This window comes from Muntiacus reevesi, chromosome 1 (assembly GCF_963930625.1).
Source record: "Muntiacus reevesi chromosome 1, mMunRee1.1, whole genome shotgun sequence".
In the NCBI taxonomy this organism is placed as follows: Eukaryota; Metazoa; Chordata; class Mammalia; order Artiodactyla; family Cervidae; genus Muntiacus; species Muntiacus reevesi.
In genome coordinates, this window is record NC_089249.1 from 173,406,926 (window position 1) to 173,430,160 (window position 23,235).

Sequence of the window (23,235 nt, forward strand, 5' to 3'; positions counted from 1 at the left end):
AGCTCCCGTTAACAGATTCTCAGATAATAGTCTTAAAGAGGGTGCAGGATCTTTTAGGAAGTGGATGTAGTCTTAACTCAATGAGTTTTTAGTTAATATGGACACACTATACCAGGTTTACTGAGGATATTTGAAGGAGTTAGAAAAATTTTTTGCGTGAGTGCCTGCAGCCACACAAGGTACCCTTCACTTCCTGAGTTTATTCGTTCACATTCTCCATGTGACTGCTGCTGCCGCAGGAGTTGGTGTTATAGATGCAGTGACCATGGGCACGCTTTTATAATGAGATAAATAGAAGTGGGTCCGGAGAGAGTGGAGTGGGCTGACATTCTGCTATTTATGTTTCCAGGGATCCTTGTCTGGAGGGGAAGATTGGCCCATTTTCCAGGGAGGGCACTTCGTAGGCCAGCCCGCCTGCCCGCCCGCCCTTCGCTGCGGTTTCTACGGATCTGGGTGCTGCTGTGAGCAGTGACTCGGTCTCCTCCTATCCTGACACTGCTCCTCTTAGTTCAGGCTAGTGAACCTGGTCTCAGACCAACAGACAGTTGTTTCAGTTTTACTTTGGACCGTCAAGCCTGGATCTCCGATTTTCTGTGTATGATTGTACTGTTAAGAGTTTGGGGTTGGAGGGATTGAGACCACTTTAGATGTGGTAGTTTTTTGGGACTCTTTTTTGGGGGGGTGGGCATAGGACGTAGATCTAGTAGGATGCCCAGGTCCTAAGGGAGGGTATTTTCACAAACTGACCACATGTGTACGTCCCGCATCCGGATCAGAAAAGCGAAGTTGGCCAGCGCAGGGTGAGACTCCTCTGTGTTGTGTGTGGTTGGAGGTGGCTGCTTCTGCTGCTCAGCTGCGCTCCCAGCCACGGGCATGTGGGTGGCTTCCTGTCTGGGGCCGTGGGAACAGGCCCGCCCAGCAGGACACCTGATAGAGGGCACCTTTGGTTCCCCGTTCCTGGCGGGGCTGTTAGTGTCCTGTTAGCCCTTCTCCTAGGTCAGCGAAGCTGCTCCTGAACCCGCTCTGTCGGCGGCCTGCCTGGAGGAGCCTTTCCTTGCAGCTCAGGGTTTGCATCGCAGGCCTCGGGATGGTGGCTGCCTCCTGCCTGCCTCCCTCCCTTGCCTTTCCAGGTGTTTGTCCAGAAACAGTCAAGTGCCTGATACGTTTCCAGCGGTGTCTCAAATGTTAAGATTTTAGAGTTAGGGTTGTCAATGGCTCTTCATTCCTGGTTAGTGCAATAATTGCAGCTTTATACACAGAGCAGTGAGGTGCAACCCTTCAGCAGGAAATGGTTTCCTTGAAAATGCAGAGCAACCCCCGGGGTCCCCGCGGCTCTCCCTAGCCATTGCTTGACCTCAGTGGTCAGTGGGGGCTCTCTAGGCTGAGTCTAGACCCGCCCCGCTCCCAGTCCATCTCACACCCTGGTGCCTGGTGTCCCTGTTGCCATCTGAAGGGAAATGCCTTCTGCAACTCTGGGTTCAAACTGATCTCTGGTCTGGGTGGTTGCATATTAGCACTCTTCAGTCTCTGCTGTTTGTTGCAATTATGTGGAGACACAAAAGGAAATAAGTATTGCCAGCTCTCTGTTACTCTCAAGGGGTTCTTTTCTTTGCTCCTCTGTGTCCCGGGAGCTGCCCTGCCCCCCACCCCCGGCCCCGACCCCCAAAAGGCCACACTCAACCGAGGAAGCATGTAAGGACCTGGGGGCTAGAGAGAGAGGGGCGTGTGCCTTGTGAAGTCTCTGGTGACGGTACCAGTGCAAATATTTATTCTGAGGGATGGGGGTGGGGAGGGCCGGGCTTCCCCTCACTTTGTTCAGCAAGCGTGGGAAGCGGCCCGTGTGAGGAGTCCGGGAGGTGAGATGCTATGGCATGCGGACCGTGGACGGGGCGCTGTCTTTTGCTTCTGGGGTGCAGGCAGACGGGTACCCCCCGAGTGCCTCTCCCAGGGCAGTGGGAACTAGCCCAGGAGGCCACACCAGTGCAGACTGGGGTACACAGATGGGAGCAGTGGGGTTACAGGACAGGGAGGCTGGCAGGAAACAGGCAGAGGGCTGAGGCTCCCCGGGAGGGTGGCTTGTAGGAATGGACCATCCAGAACCCCATCTCTGCAGCCGGTGGGGACCTGGGGAGGGAGGGCTGGTGGGAGGATGAAGAAGAGCCTTGTGAGCCCCAGAGAGCAGGCTGGGAGCGCTTTTATTTATTGTGCCGTGGGAAACTACTGATTATGGATTTCCGTTTGGAGAGGGTGGGGGGGCGGTGATGCTCGGGGCTTGCTAGGCAGAACAGAAGCGAGGCGGTGGCCTCGATGGTGGTGGGGGAGTGGCTGGCAGGTTCAGAACTGGGCTGCTGTGAAGGAAGGTGGGGCCGGGCAGGGGAGCAGGGAGGGAAACAGAGATGTGCACCCCGAAAGAAGAGGCAGGTGCAGGCGCGAAGGGGCCTGTGACTCGCCAGATGGATGGAGCGAGGTCTGACCCTGGGAACGCAGGAGTGGGCCCGTGTTGGGGCAGGAGGGTTCTACCTCCAGATGCCCTGAAGGGCCCGAGGTTTGGGCAGGAGGGGTGCTCAGCCACCAGGAGTGGTTCCCCAGGCACTGGGATTTGGAGAGGAAGCACCCAGCCCCTGCAGGGGTTTGGGAGTCACCCTGCCTGTCACCCCGGCTGGGGGGCGGACATCTGGACCTCACGGGCCGTCAGTTCCCCCTCTGCAGATTCTTCGGTGGGTGTCAGGGGCACGATGGCCCCTGGGGAGTGTCTCTCTCTAGGGACTGAATTGTTTCCCGCGGTTGGTGGGGGGGAAACCTGTGCAGTTGAGCCTGGGCCGCGGTGGTCGTTCAGGTCCTGTTCACCCCACCGGTCAGCCTCCTGGACGGGTGTCCCCATCCCAGAGCGCAGACCCCTGGCACTCCACTGGTGCCTCTGTCTCCTTCTCTGACTCAGCCTGTCAGGTGTTTATCTTTTCACTCGGTGGCTCGAGTCCATAGACGGGAAGAGGCCACGTGCTGGCAGTGCAGAGGCGAGCAGGCCGCTTGTTGTGTGAGTCAGGGCGGGCGCGGGCCTCAGGCTGCGTGTGCAGTGGGCTGGGAAGGCTGAACGGGGCTCCTGGTGAAGTGAAGTCGCTCAGTTGCATCTGACTGTTTGCAACCCTATGGACTGTAGCGCACGAGGCTCCTCTGTTCATGGGATTCTCCAGGCAAGGGTACTGGAGTGGGTTGCTATTTCCTTCTCCAGGGGATCTTCCCGACCCAGGGATTGAACCCAGGTCTCCCGCATTGCGGGCAGACTCTTTACCGTCTGAGCCACAGTGGAAGCCAGGAGCTCCTGGAGGAAGCCATATTTGAGCCCCAGAAGATGGGAAGCTCATGCCACGGGGGATGGGGTGGGGTGGGGTGAGGAGCAGTCATTGACAGGACACCTTGGCCTCTCAGCTCCCAAGGATGCCTTGGAAAACTCATCTCTGCCCAAAGAAATCTCCGTGTCTTCACACAGAAACGTTTTTTTTTTTTTTTTCCCCCACTTAAAAAAATTTCCGTTTTACAGAGGTTTCTCAGTTTGGACTTGCTTTTCTGATCATCTTATATTGGGGCATAAGAAAATTATTTGTCTCTTTCTGCCTACTGCCTAAATCTAGAGTTTCCCCCTCAAACGTCCCAAACCCCAAGTGCTTTCGCTCAGCTCTCTTGGCAGGAGAATCTTGCAGTGGGGGCAGTTGGGTCGTGTGCTTCTAAGAGTTGGGCAGCCTTGCCTGGCCGGCGAGCGGGGTCTGGACCTGTGGGGGTGCTGCTTTTCTGAGAGTGGCTCAGAGTTCTAGACTTTGACTTCAGAGCCTGTGTTTTTGTTTTTTTTTTTCTCTAGAATTCGAACTTCTGCTTCTGGTGGGGTATGCAGGTTGAGGGGGGCACGCTCAGGATTTTCGGTTTCCAGATCACCTGCTTGGAGATTAAAGAATCTCTGGGTGGTCTGGAATGGTGGGACCCTGCGCTCACTGCTGGAGACTGGGTGCTTGGTGTGGCTTAGGGCATGGCACGGGAGACCCCGCACCTGAGTCTGCAGAGCCCTCACCCCCTGGGTGGGCTGTGGGCACCCCCTCTGGGTGTCTGTCCCACAGCCTGGGGTCTGGGATTTGTGTGAACAAGACGTTTGCTCTTGAGAGAGGTGAAAGTCATGCTTACAAGTCAGGGAAGGTCTCTTTTCCTCAGCATGTTGTGTTGCAAAGTTTCAAACATATGGAAGAGTTGAAAGAATGTTCAGGGTGAAGTCTTACATACCCATCACTTTGCTTCTCTGCTTGCTTTGTATATCTCTCTATCCAGAGATGACCATTCAGCTGGCATTTGTAACAGAACGCAGAGCTTTCCTAGGCTAGTTCCACGTTGGTTTGGAATCCAGAGGATTTCTGGAAGCAGTACCATCTGGATGTTGTGGTGTCAGGTTCCAGGTACGGTGTGGACACAGCAGGGACAAGGTACTTGTTACCTGTTCATCAAATATGAAGTCCCTTGGATTGCAGGGAGACCCAACCAGTCCGTCCTAAAGAAAATCAGCTTTGAATATTCACTGGAGGGACTGATGCTGAAGCTGAAGCTCCAATCCTTTGGCCACCTGATGCGAAGAGCTGACTCACTGGAAAAGACCCTGATGCTGGAAAAGATTGAGGGCAGGAGGAGAAGGGGACGACAGAGGATGAGATGGTTGGATGCCATCACCGACTCCATGGGTATGACTGAGCAAACTCCAGGATATAGTGAAGGGCAGGGAAGCCTGCCGTGCGGCAGTCCATGTTGTCACAGAGATCAGACACGACTGGGCGACTGGACAATGGCAACAAAATATGAGGCATCTTCTGCTGGAGCAGTTGGCTGAACTTGTGTTTTGGAAGCATGGTTTTTGTTGTTAATCTTTTAATTTATGTTTTGTTTTATTGAAGTATAGTTGGTTTACAGTGTTGTCTTAATTTCAGGCATACAGCACAGTGGTTCATTTACACATATGTACATGTATATTCTGTTTCGTATCTTTTTTCCTTATAGATTATTAGGAAATATTGAGTGTAGTTCCCGGTGCTATACAGCGGCTCCTTGTTGGTTTTCTGTTTTATATAGAGTAGTTTCTGTTGTTAATGTTGATACAGTTCAGCCTTGAACCCAAAGGGAAACTTCGGATTGAGCTCTGACTTGAATCCTGTGCCAACCACGTGTGTGTTTGGGAGGGCAGCCCCTCCTTGGGCCGTGGTGGTTTTCGCTGAGGGGATGGCCTGCCATCCTCTGTGTCCAGGACCTTGTTTTTTGGAGCAGCCCATGATTTGCTGTGGAGCATGGGCGCTTTCTTGTTGGATTGTGTTACACCGTGAGCACTTCCTGGAAGCAGAGTGACGTGCAGGGTCACAGCCTCGAAGGCCTTGTTACGACATTTGGGGGTGTGCAGTGTGCAGGGGCGGCTGGAGGAACCCCGTCCATGAGGACAGCCGTCAGCATCTCTCCCTGGTTCCCCCGAGTCGGCCAGGAGAGTGGAAGCAGGGGGAGCTGTCCCTAATCCTGATGGCACAGCAGTGTCATTGTGAGCACACGGTCAGTGCTGCAGGTGTGAGTAATGCGCCTCTGTGTGTGTGTGTGTGCGTGTGCAAGTGTGCATGGCCTGTGTGGTGGGTGTCTAGTTCAGCTCTCCTCACCTCTCTGCTTCAAGAGTTCCGGGCACATCCCGGGCTGAACTGGGAGCTGAATGGCCCTGTGGTTTATGACTTAGCAGTGTTAATTACAGTGTTAATTACAGAACCTGATTAGGCCCCGAGTTCCTGTTCCCCCGGCTGGGCCCACGTGGGCCGTGTCTTCTGGGCTGCCCTTGATCCAGCAGTGACCTCACCGAGGGCCAGCCGTCCAGCCTCCTCCTCCTCCTTGTCTGACCCCCTGCAGCTCTTTCCACATCCTGCCCAGAGCTGGCCTGTGACCACACGGCCTTTCCAGGAATTGAGTCAGCGTATTCCTTCTCTGTATCGTCTCTCAGCATCTTTCCCCCACCTCCTTTTTTGTTTTTTTCCTTTTTGGGACGTGCTGGGAGGCTTGAGGTGGGATCACAGTTCCCCGACCAGGGATGGATCCCAGGTCTTCGACAGCAAGAGCGCGTGGAGTCCTGACCTCTGGACCCCCAGGGAAGTCCCTCTCAACGTCTTCCCTACGGCCGCTGTCTCCGCAGCACGGGCTGACTCCAGGATGCCCTTAGGTTGGGCCGGCCCATCAGGCTTTGTTCTCCCCTGACTTGGGATTTCAGGCCATCTTAGCCCACTGCCCTGCCTTTGCTTCCAAACCAGACTTCCATATGCTGAACCTCTGGGGTCTCAAATACCCAGCCAGAGCCCCGGCTTTTAATCTCCACTTTGTCACCCTCATCTTTTCAGAGTCCAGGCAGGCTTTTTAGGGAGGGGGACTCACTACAGGATGAATCTCAGTAGTCACCTCTTCACTTGTCGCTTGTCTGGATGGGGGTGACCTTCCACGTACCCCGAGTGTCCGCCCTTTCCTCCCGCTTCCCGTCTCACCTACTCACGGGGATCGCCTCTCACTGCAAAGTGGGAAGAAGCTTAATAGTCCACCATGTCACCTGCTGATGGGATGGGGGTCCTCTTGTTCTAACAGTTTAGGTTAAAAAGAATGCCCAGTCTCCCTCGCACATTTTCACGGTGGAAGGAGATTTCAGATGTATTGCTTGTTCGTGTCAACAACAGGCTATCAGAATTCTTATGGCTTGGCTTCCTCTACATATTAAAAAGCAACTTGTAGGGACTTCCCTGGTGGCTCAGTGGTAAAGAATCCACCTGCCAATACGGGAGAGCTGGATTCGATCCCTGGTCTAGGAAGATCCCACGTACCACGGAGCACCCAAGCCCGTGTGTGACAGCCGCTGAGCCTGTGCTCTGGAGCCTGGGAGACACAACTAGAAGGTGGCCTCCACTTACCCCAACTAGAGAAAACCTGCACGCAGCAGCAAAGACCCAGTGCAACCAGAGACAAATGAAATCACGTGTTAAAGAGAAATGCCATTTGTGTGTGTAACCTTACCTTAAATGGGGAAGTCACCCCACTCGCCCTTGTAGCCGAGCTCCCCGTTGGTCCCGTTTCCTCCCGGTGTGTCTCCCATAGAGACGTAATGTGATGTATAATTACATTTGTGAGTGTGGTATTTGTGTGGGTGTGTTAGCGTGTCTTTTCCCGAGAGGACAGGAGCATGTGGTCTAGTTCTGTTTTATTCTCGGAGTCACCCCTGGCAGCCTTGGCGATCACTGGTTAGACACAAGGGTTGTCTCAATGGGGGTTTGTGTCTTGAAGCCTTGGAACAGGACTCTCCAGCCTGCTGTGACCGCACGTTGATTGTTCAGCAGCCGCTGCCTGAGAATCCTGGAGGAAGACACTGTGCACAAGCCAATCGCAGTGACTTTTCCAGAAACTTGTGTCTGGAAGATCCATTTTCCATCGTTACTGTTACATCAGCGGCTGTTACGTAACTCCTTCTAGATTCAGATACAGGGATTTTTTTTTTTTTTTAAACCTGGGTTCCAATATTGGGGAAAAAAAACAAACAACCCATGACTTGAAGAGTGATGACTTTGAGATTGCCTTTTTGGAATTTTCCGGAAATAAAACTTTTCATCAGAAACTTAAGTTATTTGTGAGTTTCTCTCTCGGGTTGAAGCCGTCTTGTTGCCAGGACCGTTCTTGGTTAGGAGCCGGGAGGAGCTGCATCCGCGCGAGCAGGGTCCCCGAGACTTGAAGGCCCTTGAAGGCCCAGCACCTCCTGTGTTTTCTGCGACCGAAGCCCATGTGGTCCTCTTTCTGCTGCTCTCACTGTGCAGAGAGGGGCAGGAAACGGGGCTGGCGGCCGACCCGGGCGCAGTGGAGAGACCCCCCCAACCCTGGCCGTCCGCTCGGTTGTCTGCTGTGTGTGTTACGATCCCTGCTGTTTAGGTCCCGGCCCTTCCTCTGAGTTTGCAAGGGAGCAGCGTCCCGCCGAGTCTTGTCTTAAAGCGCCTCCCCTCCCCCGGGAACCCAGGCTGCGCTTGTGCCCGGCCGACCCGCTTGGAACCGAGCCCTTTCCCAGAACTTCCTGCTCTTCCGTCAGGGGACCATTTGCAATCACGCGTGGTCCTCTCTGGGCCCGGCTCCTGTGCCTGGAAAGCCTCCCGGGGGGGAGGCAGCTGTCTGGGATCTGTCACTTGGGCAGTGGATGGCCAGGCTCACACCCAGGCCAGCTGGCCTGGAGTCCACACCTCCCCACCCCACCCCACCTCCCCCTGCCCCAGCGGCTCCATTTCAGACTCTAGTTATGGATTAGTTTTGGGGGTACAGAGGACGTCAACAGGTACTTAAAAATGCCCTGCACAGCAAGGATGGTCAGGAGAAGTTGGCACAGGGCGGTAGATGCTCGGCGGGCGTCCAGGTGGAGGCGTCTGGCTCAGCCCGCGGGCCTGGGGCGCAGCTCTGCTCCAGCGTGGCTTTGCCTTGTAAGGGACACCATTGCCGGGATTCCTCCCTGACAGCCGTGCCTGCTCTGGATTCCAAAAATTTCTATGAAACATTCATGAGCACCCTTCTGGCTTCTCCTCTTTCCCTTCCTTAATAAAATCCATCCTAGCACCACCTGTTCATTGCATGGGGGACCCCTCTGTTGAGAACTTAACATGCTGTTTGTCCTTTAGGACAGAGGTGGTTCAAACGCCCATTTTATAGGCCAGGAGCCTGAGGCCTGGGGTTTAAAGCTTTGCCCCAAATGCATGTACACCTAAAGGTGGCTGAGTCAGATTCGAACTTGGGACTCACACACGAACACTGCCTGCTCCCTCCCCTTATGATTTTTTTTTTAAGTTAAAAAAGTTTTTTTTTTAACTAATTAGGTTGTGCCGGGTCTTATTTGCAGCGCACAGAATCTTTAGTGCGACACTGAACTCTTAGTTGGAGCATGTGGGATCTAGTTCCCTGGCCAGGGCTTGAGCCCTGGCCCCCTGCATTGATAGTCCAGCGTCTTAGCCCCTGGACCACCTCAGGGAAGTTCTGCAAGGTTTTAATGATGCAGAAAGGAAACCTCTCAGACCCGCCCAAGTTCTACACGAGGCTGGGTGTTCTCCGTGGTCTGTGCGTGTCTCCCGCGAGTGCTGTCTTCCCACCGTGGGTCCAGGGGACACCTCACCTGCCAGCCTGCTTTTACCCCGTTGCTATGGTTGGTGGCAGGGACCACGCTGGGAGGACGCGCGGCTCCAGCTGGCAGCCTGTGGTGACCAGTTCCCAGGCGGGAGGAGGGAGAGGTTCCAAACAGCATGGTTATGAAGATTCCACTGGAGTTCACAAGATCTGAGACACCTGATTCCAGGCTGCTTGAAACTATAGCTCTTAAATTTAAGGCACCTGAGTTATGTGACATTTTAACAATCCAGATGCTGGTGAGCCGTTCATTTTCTTGTTGCTCAGTTGCCGAGTCGTGTCCGTCTCTGCAATCCCGTGGACTGCAGCACTCCAGGCTTCCCTGTCCTTCACTGTCTCTCGAGGCTTGCTCAAACTCATGTCCATTGAGTCAGTGATGCCATCCAACCATCTCATCCTCTGCTTTCCCCTTCTCCGGCCCTCAGTCTCTCCCAGCATCAGGGTCTTTTCCAGTGAGTCGGCTCTTTGCATCAGGTGGCCGAAGTATTGGAGCTTCAGCTTTAGCATTAGTCCTTCCAATGAACATTCAGGACTGATTTCCTTTATGACTGAATGGTTTGATCTCCTTGCAGTCCAAGGGGCTCTCAAGAGCCTTCTCCAACACCACAGTTCGAAAGCATCAATTCTTCAGCCCTCAGCCTTCTTTGTGGTCCAACTCTCACATCCATACCTGACTACTGGAAAAACCATAGCTTTGACTAGACGGACCTTTGTCGGCAGTTCATTTTGAACATGTGCCAATAGAAGTTGCTTTTCCTCTGAGCTATAATTAACTTAATAGGGAGGAATTGATGCCCCAAAAGGCAGTGTGATTGGCCTGAGGTCACGCAGAGCCAGGTTGCAGAGCCGGAAGCGGCCACGTCCAGTGCTCGCCCAGTGCTGGTTTGTGGGGGAGCGGGCCAGATTTCCGTGTGGGGCTCGACCCAGGATCTGCCTTCCACGGCGGGCGTCGTCAGCGGCTCAGATGGCTCCGTCCCTCTTTCAGAGAGAGGCGGGCGCTGGGGCAGGGGGCTGGCGGCTCACCCGGGCTTGTCCACTAGTTGCCTTCGCCAGGCCGGCGGTTCTCGGAGTTCCGTCCAGTGCGCGCTGTCCGCAACGTCCCTTCCGGGGGCCTTGGGTGCTGGCTGCATTCTTGTTCGGTTCTAGGCCAGACTCGCCTGCAGGCGTGGCTTAGTCCTGCTTCCCCATCTGTGCCGGGGCAGACCGGGGTGGGGCGGTGGGCCGGGTCCCTGGCTGCTGGGGAAGGAGTGGGAAGCACAGGTGGTGGCCGTGCCCCCATCCTCCTGACATCCTCTCAGCAGGTGTGGGGGGGCAGAGGGGAGTGCAGTTCTGCTACTGAGAGTCCCCACCTGCTCAAGCAGAACTTACCTGTAAGGTCGTGTGCCCCCATGGGATGGAACAGTTACTCTCAGAGGTGAATTTTATAGCTGCAGTGCTCTTTTTGCACTTATTTTGTTCCACAGCTTTATAGACCTACAATTTCTATAAGAGAAACTGCTCACACCAAAAGGTTTGCATTTGAGGAGTGTTGACAGACCTCCCTGGAACCACCCTCAAGATGTGGGGTGTTCTCACCTGGCATTGTCCCAGCCGCCCCCCCAGCCCTACCCCATCTGCTCACAGGGATCACCTGTCTGTCACTGTGGATTTGTTTGCACTTTCTAGAATTTAGCAGAAATGGAATCACGCCATGGTGGAACCTTTCTTCACCCGGCTTTGTTCACTCAGCATCAGGATTTTGAGATCTGTCCGAGTCGAGTGCATCAGTCACGTGGTCTTCTTTTTATTGCTGAATCGTATTCCACGGTTTGCGCTCACCACTGCTTATCCTGTTGCTGGATCTTGATTGAGCTGTTTCCAGCGTTTGGCTCTTACAAATAAACTGCTATGAACGCTCACGTATGCTTCTTCCTGTGGGCATGCATGTTTGTTTGTTTCTCTTGCGTAAATACCTAGCGGTCGAGTGGTTGGGAGATACGGTGGGGGCACAGTTAAACTTTAAAAACGCTTCCAAGCTGCTCCCAGATCAGCTGCTGTGTTCTGCCCTCGCACCGGGAGTCAGCGCGTGTTCTCCGGGGTCAGGTCGGTGGGCTCTTTGAGGACCACACCTGTCCTTGAGGAAGAGGATGTCTTCTGGGTTGGGAGGTATCTTGCGCTTTGTGACCCCTGACCCCCATTTCTCTCCAAAATGCGAGAGTGTGTCTGAGATCTGTGGTGCTGAACGAGGGGAGGGGGCACACTTAGCCCCCAGAGGACCTTTGGCAACGTCTGCAGGACTTTTCTTGGTGGTCCCACCTCTGGGGAGGCGGGCGTGTGTGTCGCCTGGTGGGTGGTGCACGGGGTGGCTAGAGGCTCAGGCGTGCTGGGCTGAGGTCCGCTGGCCCAGCCTCTGCGGCTCCTGCCAGCCTCTGATCTTCGGTGCACAGCTCTGTGCTGGCCAGGGGCCACCCTGGCGCACGCTGCTTTTGCAGGTGGGCATGCCCGGTGGGCTGCGTGGGCCTGCAGGCTCACTGGGATCAAGCACTTTGCAGCTGGGGAGGCTGGCCTTGTCCCCCTGCTGATGACCCTCTCCGGATGGGGGCGGGGACTTGCGAGCGCCCGCCCCGCCGGGAAGCTCCTCCCGGAAGTCTTCTAGGAAACTGGCTCCCGGGAGAGGATGTTCCTGTCTCTCCTGCCCCTCCTCCAACTGCTTGAGTAGGCAGATTCCATCCAGCGCTTTATGACTAACCTCCTGGCAGCCCGAGCTCAGGGCGGGCTTAACGAACTCCTTTGATTATTAACCTTTGCTTGGCTCAGGGAAGTTACTCTCTTGTCCTCTGGCAAAGAGTAAACCTCCTGGAAACTTCACTATGTGAATCTTTTTGACAACTCTGCGTTCTGGAGAGTTCCCTTGGCAGTTCTTTTCCTTGGAGGGGTGGGGAGAAGACTCCGTGTACTTTCCTCCAGTCGTGGATTTTGCTTCTATGAAGCTTTCCATAGATGTGTTCTTGGTGGGGCTCCGTGTGTGTGTGTGTGTGTGTGTGTGTGTGTGTGTGTGTGTGTGTGTGTGTGTGTGTGTGTGTGTGTGTGTGTGTGTGTGTGTGTGTGTCGGGGCAGATGACAGCCCTTGTGTGTGTGTGTGTGAGGGCAGATGACAGCCCTTGTGTGTGTGTGTGTGTGTGTGTGAGGGCAGATGACAGCCCTTGTGTGTGTGTGTGCGTGTGTGTGTGTGTGTGCGTGTGTGTCAGGGCAGATGACAGCCCTTATGTGTGTGTGTGTGTGTCGGGGCAGATGACGGCCCTTGTCCACTTCAGCTGTCATGTCCTCCTCTGTCAGCAAAGCACTGTGAGCTGACTTACCTGCTCGGGAGTTCCGGTGTTATTCTTTTTTCTTTTTTTTTTCTTTTACTTTGCAGGGATGATAGCAAGGATGAGAAACACCTTTTCTGGTTTTTTTTTTTTGGACTCAGGAATAAGAAAATAACCCCTGCACTTCCTTCCCTGTTTCTGCCTCACTTTCTCTGTTGGGAAGTGTGTCCTGTGTGCCCATAGCTGGACTGAGATCTCTGAACTGGAAGTCGACCCTGACCTCTGAACTGGAAGTAGAACTTGGCTTCTGACCTGGAAGCAGACCCTGACGTCTCTGGGGGTCCCAGCACTGCCCGGCAGCCCCATGACCCCTCGAGGGCCACGTTTAACTTCTGCAGCAGCCGGAGAACCTGCCCTTGGCTTCCGTCTTCACGAAATGAAAAGGTTCACGAGGGAGAATATTATGAGGTGCCTAGGATGTTGTCAGAAGCGACGCTATGTGTTCCTCAAAGCAGGGGGCCCTGGCTGGTCCGGGCCCCTCTGTGGACCTGGGGTTCTGGTCCCTGGCGGCGCTTGGAGTCCGGCCTTCCAGGTCCGCTCAGGGTCATTCCACAGGTTAGGCCACGTCCCTTCGAGTCTGGTTTATAGTCTGCTTGAGCCTGTTTATGCTTTTCTAGTTCAAAGCGTGGTTTCGTGTGCTTTTCCTTGACTCCAGACTGTCTTAAAGGGTTGAGATCGTGAAATCGGACGACAGCCTCGGTGGTCTGTGGCCTGCCCGGGGCCTCGCGCTCGTTCAGGAGCCGCTGTGTGCTCCTGCAGGTTTGTAAGGCAGGCCCACCTTTCCCCACGTTGCCCTAAACCTTCTCTCTTCCCTCCCCGCACCTGTCCTGGCTGGTTGGCCCCAGCCTGGGGCCTGGCCGTGGGGCTGGAGGCCTTGAGGGCAGAGGTCCTCTGATGGCAGGAGGCCTAGGCTCACCCGGACCGCATGTGAGCCCTGGGCCCGCCCGAGGCGCTGAGCCAGGAGCTGCGGGGTGGGCCCGGGATGCTGCTGCTTTGACAGGTTCCCGGGGTGCCCCTGCCACCTCCCTCTGGCACCCCAGGGGCTGCTGCTGCACATGGCCCAGTCCTGGTGTCACGATACAAGGCGTGGCGAGTCCCCGTGGCCCCGGGCCTTGTAGGTGGGCGGGGGGCCCAGCGGAGTCAAGAAGCAAACCGGTGTGGGTTTGCTGTTGTGGGACACCCCGAGTTTGCACGCTGTCACCCACCTTTCTTAGTTAAAAAGCCAAAAGGCCCGACAACATAACAGACCCTCCCCCCCACAGTAAACCTGCTGGTGAATTACCGAGCTCTTCCGTATAACTGATGATTTCATGGGTTTCAGGTTTTCACAGTGTGATAACCCCTAGGAGGCTGCCGAGATGCGCTCGGGTCCACTTCACAGGTCGCGTGCTGTCCCCAATCTCTGATGAGTACGCAGTCAACAAGTATTTATATTGACGTGGTGCAGGAAGACGGCCCTTCCCAGACTCCCTCCGTGCAGGCAGGCCCATCTCCGCTTCTGCGCTCAGATGGCCCAGGAACTTCGATGTGGTAATTCGTGTTTGACAGCTTAGCTCACCCATAAATAGATTTCCAAAACAAATCTGGCCAGGCCTTGCCCCGCTTAAAAGCCTTTAATGGCTCACCAGGGCTTTCAGAATGAAGGCGGAATTCCTGGCCTCACCCTGCCCTGAGCCTTTTTAGAACAAGTCCTGGGGTAAGTGAAGAAAGGAAAGTGGAGTTGCTTCCCTTAGCATCCGGGGCCCTTGGCCATGGGCCTGCCGGCTCTGGCCCCTCTCTGCGGGTACCTCCTCTACAGAGAGTTCCCTGGGGCCACCTTGTCATCTTGGACTCTGCTTCGGGCCCTGATGGTCCGGGTTCTGGCCTCGGGCAGGCGTGTGCCTCCTCTTTTCCTAACCCAGTTGACGTCCTCACTGTTCAGCTTGTGTCAGGAGAAGGCAATGGCACCCCACTCCAGTACTCTTGCCTGGAAAATCCCACGGACGGAGGAGCCTGGTAGGCTGCAGTCCATGGGGTCGCGAAGAGCCGGACACGACTGAGCAACTTCACTTTCACTTTTCACTTTCATGCATTGGAGGAGGAAATGGCAACCCACTCCAGTGTTTTTGCCTGGAGAATCCCAGGGATGGCGGGGCCTGGTGGGCTGCCATCTGTGGGGCCGCACAGAGTCGGACACGACTGAAGCGACTTAGCAGCAGCAGCAGCAGTGTTCCCTGGAGGATATTCGGATGTCTCCTGGCTGTGGCGCCAGGCAGGCAGCCTGTGCTCTGAGCCCTGATCATGCACCCACACCCCCAAATTTCTCCCCAGCATGGGCTACAGATGCTCAGGGGCCTCACAGACCAGACCCCAGTGTCCCACGCAGGACCCGCTGTGTGGCTGTAGCTCCATGGAGCTTGACTGCGTGAGCAGGGAAGGACCAGGCTCCTGACGGCGCCTTCCCTGGAGTGAGGCCATGTGTGGCCCTGGGGAACCCCCTGCTGAGCACAGAGCCAAGGCCGACGTGCCCTGGAGAGGAGGTCTGCAGCCCTAGTAACCTGTCTCAAGGCAGGTACCCAGGACTTGCAGTTACTGGCTGTCGTTCTGGGATGACCTTCAGAGTTTAGGGCACTAAAAAGGCTCCTGAATTCAGGCAGTCTTTGCCCTCAGCAGGTGGCCTTTGCCTTTGAGAATAGAATTTTTCTCCTCCTTTTAGCTGGGGAGCCTGGTGAATTGGTCTGTTTGGGTTCTTGGTTGAAAACATCAGAATCCCATTCTAGCAGATTCCAGCAGATGAATTTAATGGAAGGATGGGGGGGTGATTCTGAGCCTGGGCGGCCAGCCTGCGAACCAGGCCTGGTGATGGACTGAACCAGGGCCCCTGAGAGGGTCCAGGGAACAGGCTTTTTTTCTTTTCCCTTAAAATTTTTGGCCCCACCCTCTGGCTTGTGGGACCTTGGGTTTCCTGACTAGGGATCAAACCGACGCCCCCTACATTGGAAGGTGGAGTTTTAACCACTGGGCTGGTGGGACGGTCCCAGTACAGCGGTACCTCTTAAGTCTTCATGGAAGTGAGTTGCTTTCCAGAGTTGGGGTGGCTGAGTGACAGGGGCTCGGCCTGCGGGTGCAGGGAGAGTCGCTGAGCTGAGTGTGGGCTCCCGTGGCGACAGGTGGTTGGGCTGCCTCGGTGCTCCGGGTCCCCGCCCCCTCCGCCCCGGACTTGGCTGCTTCTCCGCGGACCAGGTGGTTCCTGCGGGCACACATCGCCTGGGCTTCCTTCCTGGCCCGGCCTTACACTTGCATCCTCTGTGTCTTCCTGTCCCTCTGGGCCACTGGCACCCCAGCTGCATGCATGCCTGGCAGTAATAAACGCCCTGTGAATGCTTGGGGGAGGAACCCTTCCTGACTCTTCCACTCTGCGCTCCAGGCCTGGGAATAAAGCAGAAATGCTGTGTTCTTCCTTTCCTTCTCTCATACCCGGCACATTCTCATTTGAACCTCCTCTGTGGCCTTCCCTGGTGGCTCAGGCAGTAAAAAAAAATCCACCTGCATTGCGGGAGAGAGACCTGGGTTCGATCCCTGGATTGGGAAGATCCCCTGGAGGAGGGCCTGGCTACCCACTCCATTATTCTTGCCTGGAGAATCCCCATGGACAGAGGAGCCTGGTGGGCTGCAGTCTATGGGGCCACAAAGAGTCAGACATGACTGAGTGACTGAGCAGACGCTGGCATTTTCTGCTCCAGCGTGTAACTGTTGACTGGGTGGGACATATACTATACGCATATTACATATTCACAAACTCTTAGAGGAGAGTCTTTGAGTGATGGCTGACCCTGCTCTTTCTATCTGTGTGCCCTTGGGGAAGCTGTTTGAAATCCTGAGCCTCTGTCTTCTCCTCCTTTTCTTGGAGAAGTGGGCGTCCAGCCTCCTCCCCACCTCCTGTCTCAGCTCAGACAGAGGTCTGCTGAGTGGATACGCATTCATTGGGCCCCTCGGGAGACTGCAGGTCTTCTCCATGTCCTGAGGGTCAGCAGTGCGGATCCTCAGCTGGCAAGGGTGTACCCCGGGGGGCGATCCCCCGCCAGCCGGGTCTCTGCAGTGGGAGTCACTTTCCCTAATGCGGTTGACCCAGAAGCCGGCCACTCAGCTGCTGTTGATGGACGGATGCAGGCAGAAGCATCCTTGGTCCTGCAGGGTAAGATCTGATTGCTGGGGACACTGGGGCCAATTGGAAGGACTTGTGTCAGGGTCTATCTGCAGGGCTGTCCTAACAAGCCATCACAGACTGGGAGGCTTAGGAAACGGACGTTGATCATCTCGCAGCTTTGAGGCTAGAAGCGTGAGATCAGGGTGTCGGCCGGGTTGGTTTCTCCCGAGGCCTCTCTCCTGGCGTAATTGTGGACGGACGCCTTTTTCCCTGTGTCTCCATGTGGCCTTTTCTGTGCGCACGTCCTGGTGTCTCTCTCTTACGAGGACACCAGTCCTGTTGAATTGATGATCTCGTTTAACCCTGTTTATTTCCTTAAAGGCCTCATCTGCTAATATAGCCACACTTGGGGGGTAGGGCTTCAACATAGGAATTTGGAGGTGGTGGTGGTGGACACAGTTCAGTCCATAATGGTGTCCTGCCCTGCCCCGGCCTCCCCCGACTCACCCGTATGTGGTACCCGAGGATTTGTTGTTTCTACAGCATCACAGGGGTTTCATTACGCACTCAGATCAGGCAGGCCTCTGATACTGCAGGTGTGGGGTCAGCCAGCCCTTGACCCTAAAGTGAGCGAGACCAGAAGACAGTGACTTTCCGAACTCGAACACAGCTATGTGTTTTATTTATTATAACTTATTCTTATAATGTCATTACTTCTTTGATAATGTTTTTGACTTAAAGTGTTAGTCGCTCACTCACGCCCGACTGTTGGCGGCCCCATGGACTGTAGCCCTCAAGGCTCCTCTCTCTGTCCATGGGATTCTCCAGGCAAGGATACTGGAGTGGGTTGTGATGCTCTTCTCCAAGGGAAACCCCCATAATATCTTTACTTACGTTATCCTTAATTATATTTATCATGTCTGTATTTTTATACGTTTATTATAATTCTGTCTCCATTGAGATTGCAGAGGCTAATTTGTACTGGGGGAAAAATAGTGGCTGTGAGGTTACGGGTTTATTAAAAACAGAGTATGTGTTTAGATCAAAGCCGTTTTTAAAAAATATAAAATTATTAAAAAAATAAAATTTGGTTACAGAAAGAAGCCTAGTGAAAAGTAGAAATAATTGTTGGCACTGAGACCTCAGTCCCTGGTGGCCTCACTGGGTCCCCACACTGAGGGTTGTTGCCCAAGGGGCAGGTAGGGAGGTCCAAGCTCTGCCCCAGGGGTGAACCCAGCAGCGCATCCTCCCAGCTTGGCCCAGAGACAGCGTCCAGGGGAGAGCGTGGGGCCGGCTGTCTTCCCTTTGTGTGAAGATGGCGGTTCTGCCTCATGCCTGCTGCCAGCTCTGGCTCTTGATCCAGCTAAGAACCATGAAAACACTGATACTGCTGATCAGTGAATTGGTTTCATTGAGTTTATCACAAGTCTCCAAACCCAGCACTGGACAGTTTCACGACTTTGATTTTGTTTTCATCTACTCTCTTCAAATACTTTTTTAAAAATATAGAATTTTAAAGGTGACAGAAATAAAATTGGCCATCAGCCCAAGCCCCACGCCCCCTAAATTACGTCTTCCCAAAGGCATTTTCTGTCACGCCCCTCCCCCCTTGGCTTCCTGGAATTGACTTTGATCCCCTTGGGTCCTGACCCAGAAGCCAGGGTGGCCGGTGTGGGTCAGTGCGCTCAGCCGTCCACAGTGAGCCCTGGGGAGTGGGGCTGGGCTCAGCTGGTGTTTCCTCCTGTCGTCCAAGGAGAGAGGCGAGCAGGTCAAACTCTGGACGTTTTCATTGGAAAAACAACCTCCAAGCCACATGCAAACCAAGGAATAAAAAAGAAGGGTTATTCACTTTTAAATCCTCAAAATACTGTGGGCCTCATCACTCTTGCAGCAGTAGGAGGCCACGGTCAGGTGACCTCGCCACACCATTTGGGACCGCAGAACTGTCAGAGCGGACAACCTTGGCATGTTTGAAGCTGGCTCTGTTAATGGTAACAATTTGCAGATTACTGGACATGAATCATGCTAATCAGCTTATGTTTATTAATCGGTTTAATCCTCGAGCAACTCCAAGGTACAGGTAGGATTCTTGATTTGTCGATGTGGGAACTTGAGGCTCAGAGCGGAATACTCACTCATGTGTGCACAGAAACTAGAGAATTGTGTGTGTGTGTGTGTTTTCATGTGTACGTATGCTGTGTGTGTGTGTAGTGACTGAAGGTAGAAGAAAAGTCTAGGTGTGAATGTTCTGAGTGAAGTGTTGCTTTCTAAAACTTACAAAACAATTCAAACACATCAAATGTACATAGAATAGCAAAACCACCTCCCAGGCACCCACCAGCCAGCTTCAGTAGCTATCAACCCAGTAGCCAGCCTTCTTTGCTCTATACACCCTGTTACCCATCTGTATTGTTTTGCAGCAAGTCCAAGCCATCCTATCATCTCATTCATAAATATTTCAGTATCACCTCTTAAAGAGAAGTCTTTATGTACGTGTGACCACATCACCATTATCACACTTAAAAATGAGCAGTTGGATTTCCCTGGTGGTCCAGTGGTTAAGACTCTGAGCTTCCTCTGCAGTGGGCTCGGGTTTGATCCCTGGGGAACTAAGATCCTGTATGCTACACCTCTCAGTCAAAAAAAAGAGAACAGTTTCTTAATATCATCACATACCCAGTTGGTGTCCAAATTTCCGATTGTCTCGGGACTCTCATGATTTTTTTTTTGGTTTCTTTGAAGCAGGATCTGAGTAAATGTCCACACAGTGCAGGTGGTCGAAGCATCTCCCATGTCCCTTCCGATGGGTGGGTCCCACAGCTGTCTTCCTTCTCTTCTCATGGAGTTGATTTCTTAACGGAACTGGTGCGCCTGGTGACACTTCCTTGGTCTGGAATTTTCTATTTAGCCCCTTAGAATTCTTGAACATGCCGCCCCTGTGTTTTCCTATAAATTGGTGGTTGCGGAGGCTGGTGTCGTCCATTCCGGTTTTGTCTGGCCAGACGACTTCCTGGGTGGAGGCTGGGCTTCATCGGGCACGACCTTGGAGTTGTCTATCTCTGACGTGCTGAGCATCTGGATGGTTGTCTGGATGAGTTCACGCTCAGAGGTTGCAAAATGGAGACTTTGTGATTCTGAAATTCCTTCTTTTCCCGTTGTTGGGAAGCCCTTGGGGGAGGCAGTGTTTCTTTCCCTGGGCAGATCTGGGGCATGCTCATCTCTGGGGCATGTTGACTGCCGACACCTCGCAGGGGGAGAAAGCAGCCTCCTCCACGCCGGTTTTATCAGTGCCTAGGACGAGAGATGCAGGCTTGCTCAGATGGGCCTGTCTTCTGGGAGTGGGGTCCAGGTTCCCACTCCAGCGTGGGGGCCATCCGCCAAGTGACCACCCCAGCCCTCGTCACCCTCAGCAGGATAAGCTGTGAGCTGTGATTTTTGGTGTGTGTGTGTGCACCTGTGTGCTCAGTGGTGTTCGACTCTTTGTGAGCCCCTGGACTGTAGCCCGCCAGGCTCCTCTGTCCATGGGATTTCCCTGGGCAAAAATACTGGAGTGGGTTGCCATTTCTTCCTCCGAGGAATCTTCTCGACCCAGGGATCAAACCTGTCTCTTGCATTGCAGCTGGATTCTTTCCCGCTGAGCCATCAGGGAAGCCCCATGTCTCATCTCACAGCATCCGGGGACAGAACAGCAAGTGTGTGCCCCAGGACAGAGCTGTCCGGACTGGATGCCTGCGGGGGAGACACCGAGGGGGTGGATATGGAGGTGGCGGTCAGTGGCCAGATGGCCTCGGTTTGAGCTTGGACCACCCTGTGTCCTCAGGGGCTGGCGGCATTGTCCCCTGCCCCCGCCCTCCTGTCCAGCGGGGACGATGCTGTCCGTGTCTCCCAGGTGTGCTGTGTTGGAAGGGGTGATGTTGGAAGGCGTGATTCACGCCAGCGCTGAGCACAACGCCTGGGACAGCGTGTGCCGTGTGCTCAGCCGTGTCCGGCTCTTTGCGATCCCACGGACTATAGCCCATCAGGCTCCCCTGTCCATGGGATTCTCCAGGCAAGAGTGCTAAAGTGGGCTGCCATTTCCTTCTCCTGGTACAGTGTAGGCGCTGTTAATCTCTGTTTCCGGTGAAGAGCATCAGGGTCATAACAGTGGGGGATGGGGGAGTCGCCATGGTCACGTGACAGCTGGCTGTACTTGGCTCCCCACGGCTAGGGCGGTGGGCCCTGTGTGACCCAGCGACACCCACGCACATTGATAAGAAGTCCTGCTCCGAGCGAGTGGGTAACGTCGGGGGTGAGGCGGGGTGGGGGGGTGGTGGTGTGGGCCCTAGATGTAGCCGGAACAGGACAGGGTGGAAGCTCACAGTCCACTTTGTAGCGAGGCTCCGGGGGTGGTGAGCGATGGAGTCAAGTGCAGAGCCTCCGAGGTGCGGATCCTCGGAGGAGAGGATGCTGGTGGAATGCGGCCCGCGACCAAGGTCCGAGGATGGTGCCTCTGTGGTTCCGCCCGCCAGTCTGTTTGACGCCCCCCCCCCCCCCCCCCCCCCGCCAGCCACACTCCCTAGGCTTTCCCCCAGAGCCTGAGGTAGCCGTGCACCCCCTTCCCCTCGGTTCCAGGAGACTTGCTCATCACACAAAACAGGAAAATAGAAGGTTGTACAGGAGAGCCTGCTCAGCAAGACTCTGCTCCCTGAGTGGGAGATCTAGGGGTGCACATCCAAGAGGATGATCGGGGGAGGGACTCTTCAGGGGTCAGGTTTCTAATTGGGGCGATCTTGGATATTGCCTGATGACTAGGTATTACATTCTCATTACGCTAATTCCGTGTGCAAATTCTGGGTAAAATGTCTCCGTTGCAAAATACGAATATTTTTTTAATTTAAAAAATGTCTTGAAAATTTATCATGTGTTCCTCCTGAGTCCACACAGTGTGAATGTCATTTTAAAATGTCAGGGTTACCTTTCTTAAGGTGATGAGATGGGGCAGGTGTGAACTTAGTAAAGAAAATTGAAATTGATCACTTTAATGGTTTTTGCCTCCCTTTTGGGGGCGGTAACTGTTGAACGTTAAATTCCTGTGTTGCGTTGATGTCTGCTTTGAAACTGGAGATGTTGATGTGGTCTTAAGTGAATGTCTCCATCACGAGAGAGGGGACTGGTTTATGAAGTGGGTAGGCTTCGTGGGTGTCCTATCCGATGGCTATTTTTCAAAGTCAAGGCCTCTCCACCACGGATCCAGAGGCGTGGGATGTTCCCTCGATGCAGACCTGGGGAGCAGCTGTGACGGCCGTCCCAGAGCAGCCCCGTGGGAAGACCTTCGCTGCAGCACAGATGTCCTGGCCTGTCTCCTCCCAGGGGTAGGCTCTGCAGGGCTGTTGCCTCTGCTTATAATTCATCTCTGTTTACTTGGAGGCTGGGAGTTAGATTTTTATTTTTTGCAGCAAGAAAATAATCTGAAAATGTGGAATATCACCCTTGTAATCCTGGATGGAAAATGATTTACATTGCACAAAAAAGCCTTTTGTGAATAAGTTATGGTAACAAGGAATGAATTCTTTAGAGAAGAAAAAAACACCTTTAGAAAACACATACCTACCAGCCGTAGGAGCTTGGCAAGATTCTTGTGCATAAATTAAAGTCAAAAGGAGGTGCAGATGAGGGTGTGAATTACAGGGACTATGTGATGCGAGGAAGTTCACCACTGTCCTGTGGTTGGAAATTGGAGACCCTTGATGCTTCTTTGAGTTGAGTAAAGTGATGCCATGTAAGACCCCTGAAAGTGAAGGGACCACTGTCTTCCTCGCAGATTGTGAGTGAGCGTGTATGAGTTCTGGTAGCATTTACCCCAGAACTGTGCAGTCAGACTTGATGGGATGAAACTGTGGAGCCGATAAAAGAGTGAACTGTTTTGGGAAGTGTTCCTTTTCATACTTTTGGGATGGTGGTGGTCTTGTCTTGATTTTCGTCTGAAATGGAAATACCGTCAAGCTGGAGTCTTCTGTGAAACTGTATCAGCCCAGGTCTCCTGCATCGCAGGCAGATTCCCTACCGTCTGAGCCCCCAGGGAAGCTGGGGAAAGTAAAGTTGTAGTGCTTCTGTGGCAGCAGTGATCCGTAGGAAGTGGCGTGGGACGGGAGACTTCACACCCACGAAACTGCAAGTGGGGGGCAGTGTCTGATTTTAGGAGAAGGATCTGGGTTGTCCAGCTCCTGACCAGGCTTGATTATCAGTGTGGAGGTCTGGCGTGGGACGCATTTAAACCTACTCAAGTCAAGACGTTAATAGTAAGTGGGGAGAATGCCTGGAAAATAGCCATCTTGTGAGTTTGATTCTTCATTATTTTTCAGACTCGATTTGTTTGTTCTTTGGGCTGCGCCGCGCGGCATGTGGGCTCGTAGTTCCCTGACTGGATGTTGAATCTTCACTCCCTGCAGCGGAAGCCCAGAGTCCAGTGGAACCCATTGACCGCTAGGAGGTCCCCATCCTGTTATTTTTAAACAGACTATTAAGTAGACTATTTAGACATTTGTAATCTGTGTTCATTGTAGGGTTATTCAAAGTAGGGACGGGGTGAAAAAAAGTCCA

General features: G+C 53.9%; 1 protein-coding gene across 3 annotated transcripts in view; it reads left to right on the forward strand.

Annotated features, from left to right (window-relative positions):
* Positions 1 to 23,235, forward strand: part of AGAP1 (ArfGAP with GTPase domain, ankyrin repeat and PH domain 1) — a 567,532-nt gene that overhangs the window by 8,501 nt on the left and 535,796 nt on the right. The window lies entirely within an intron of this gene.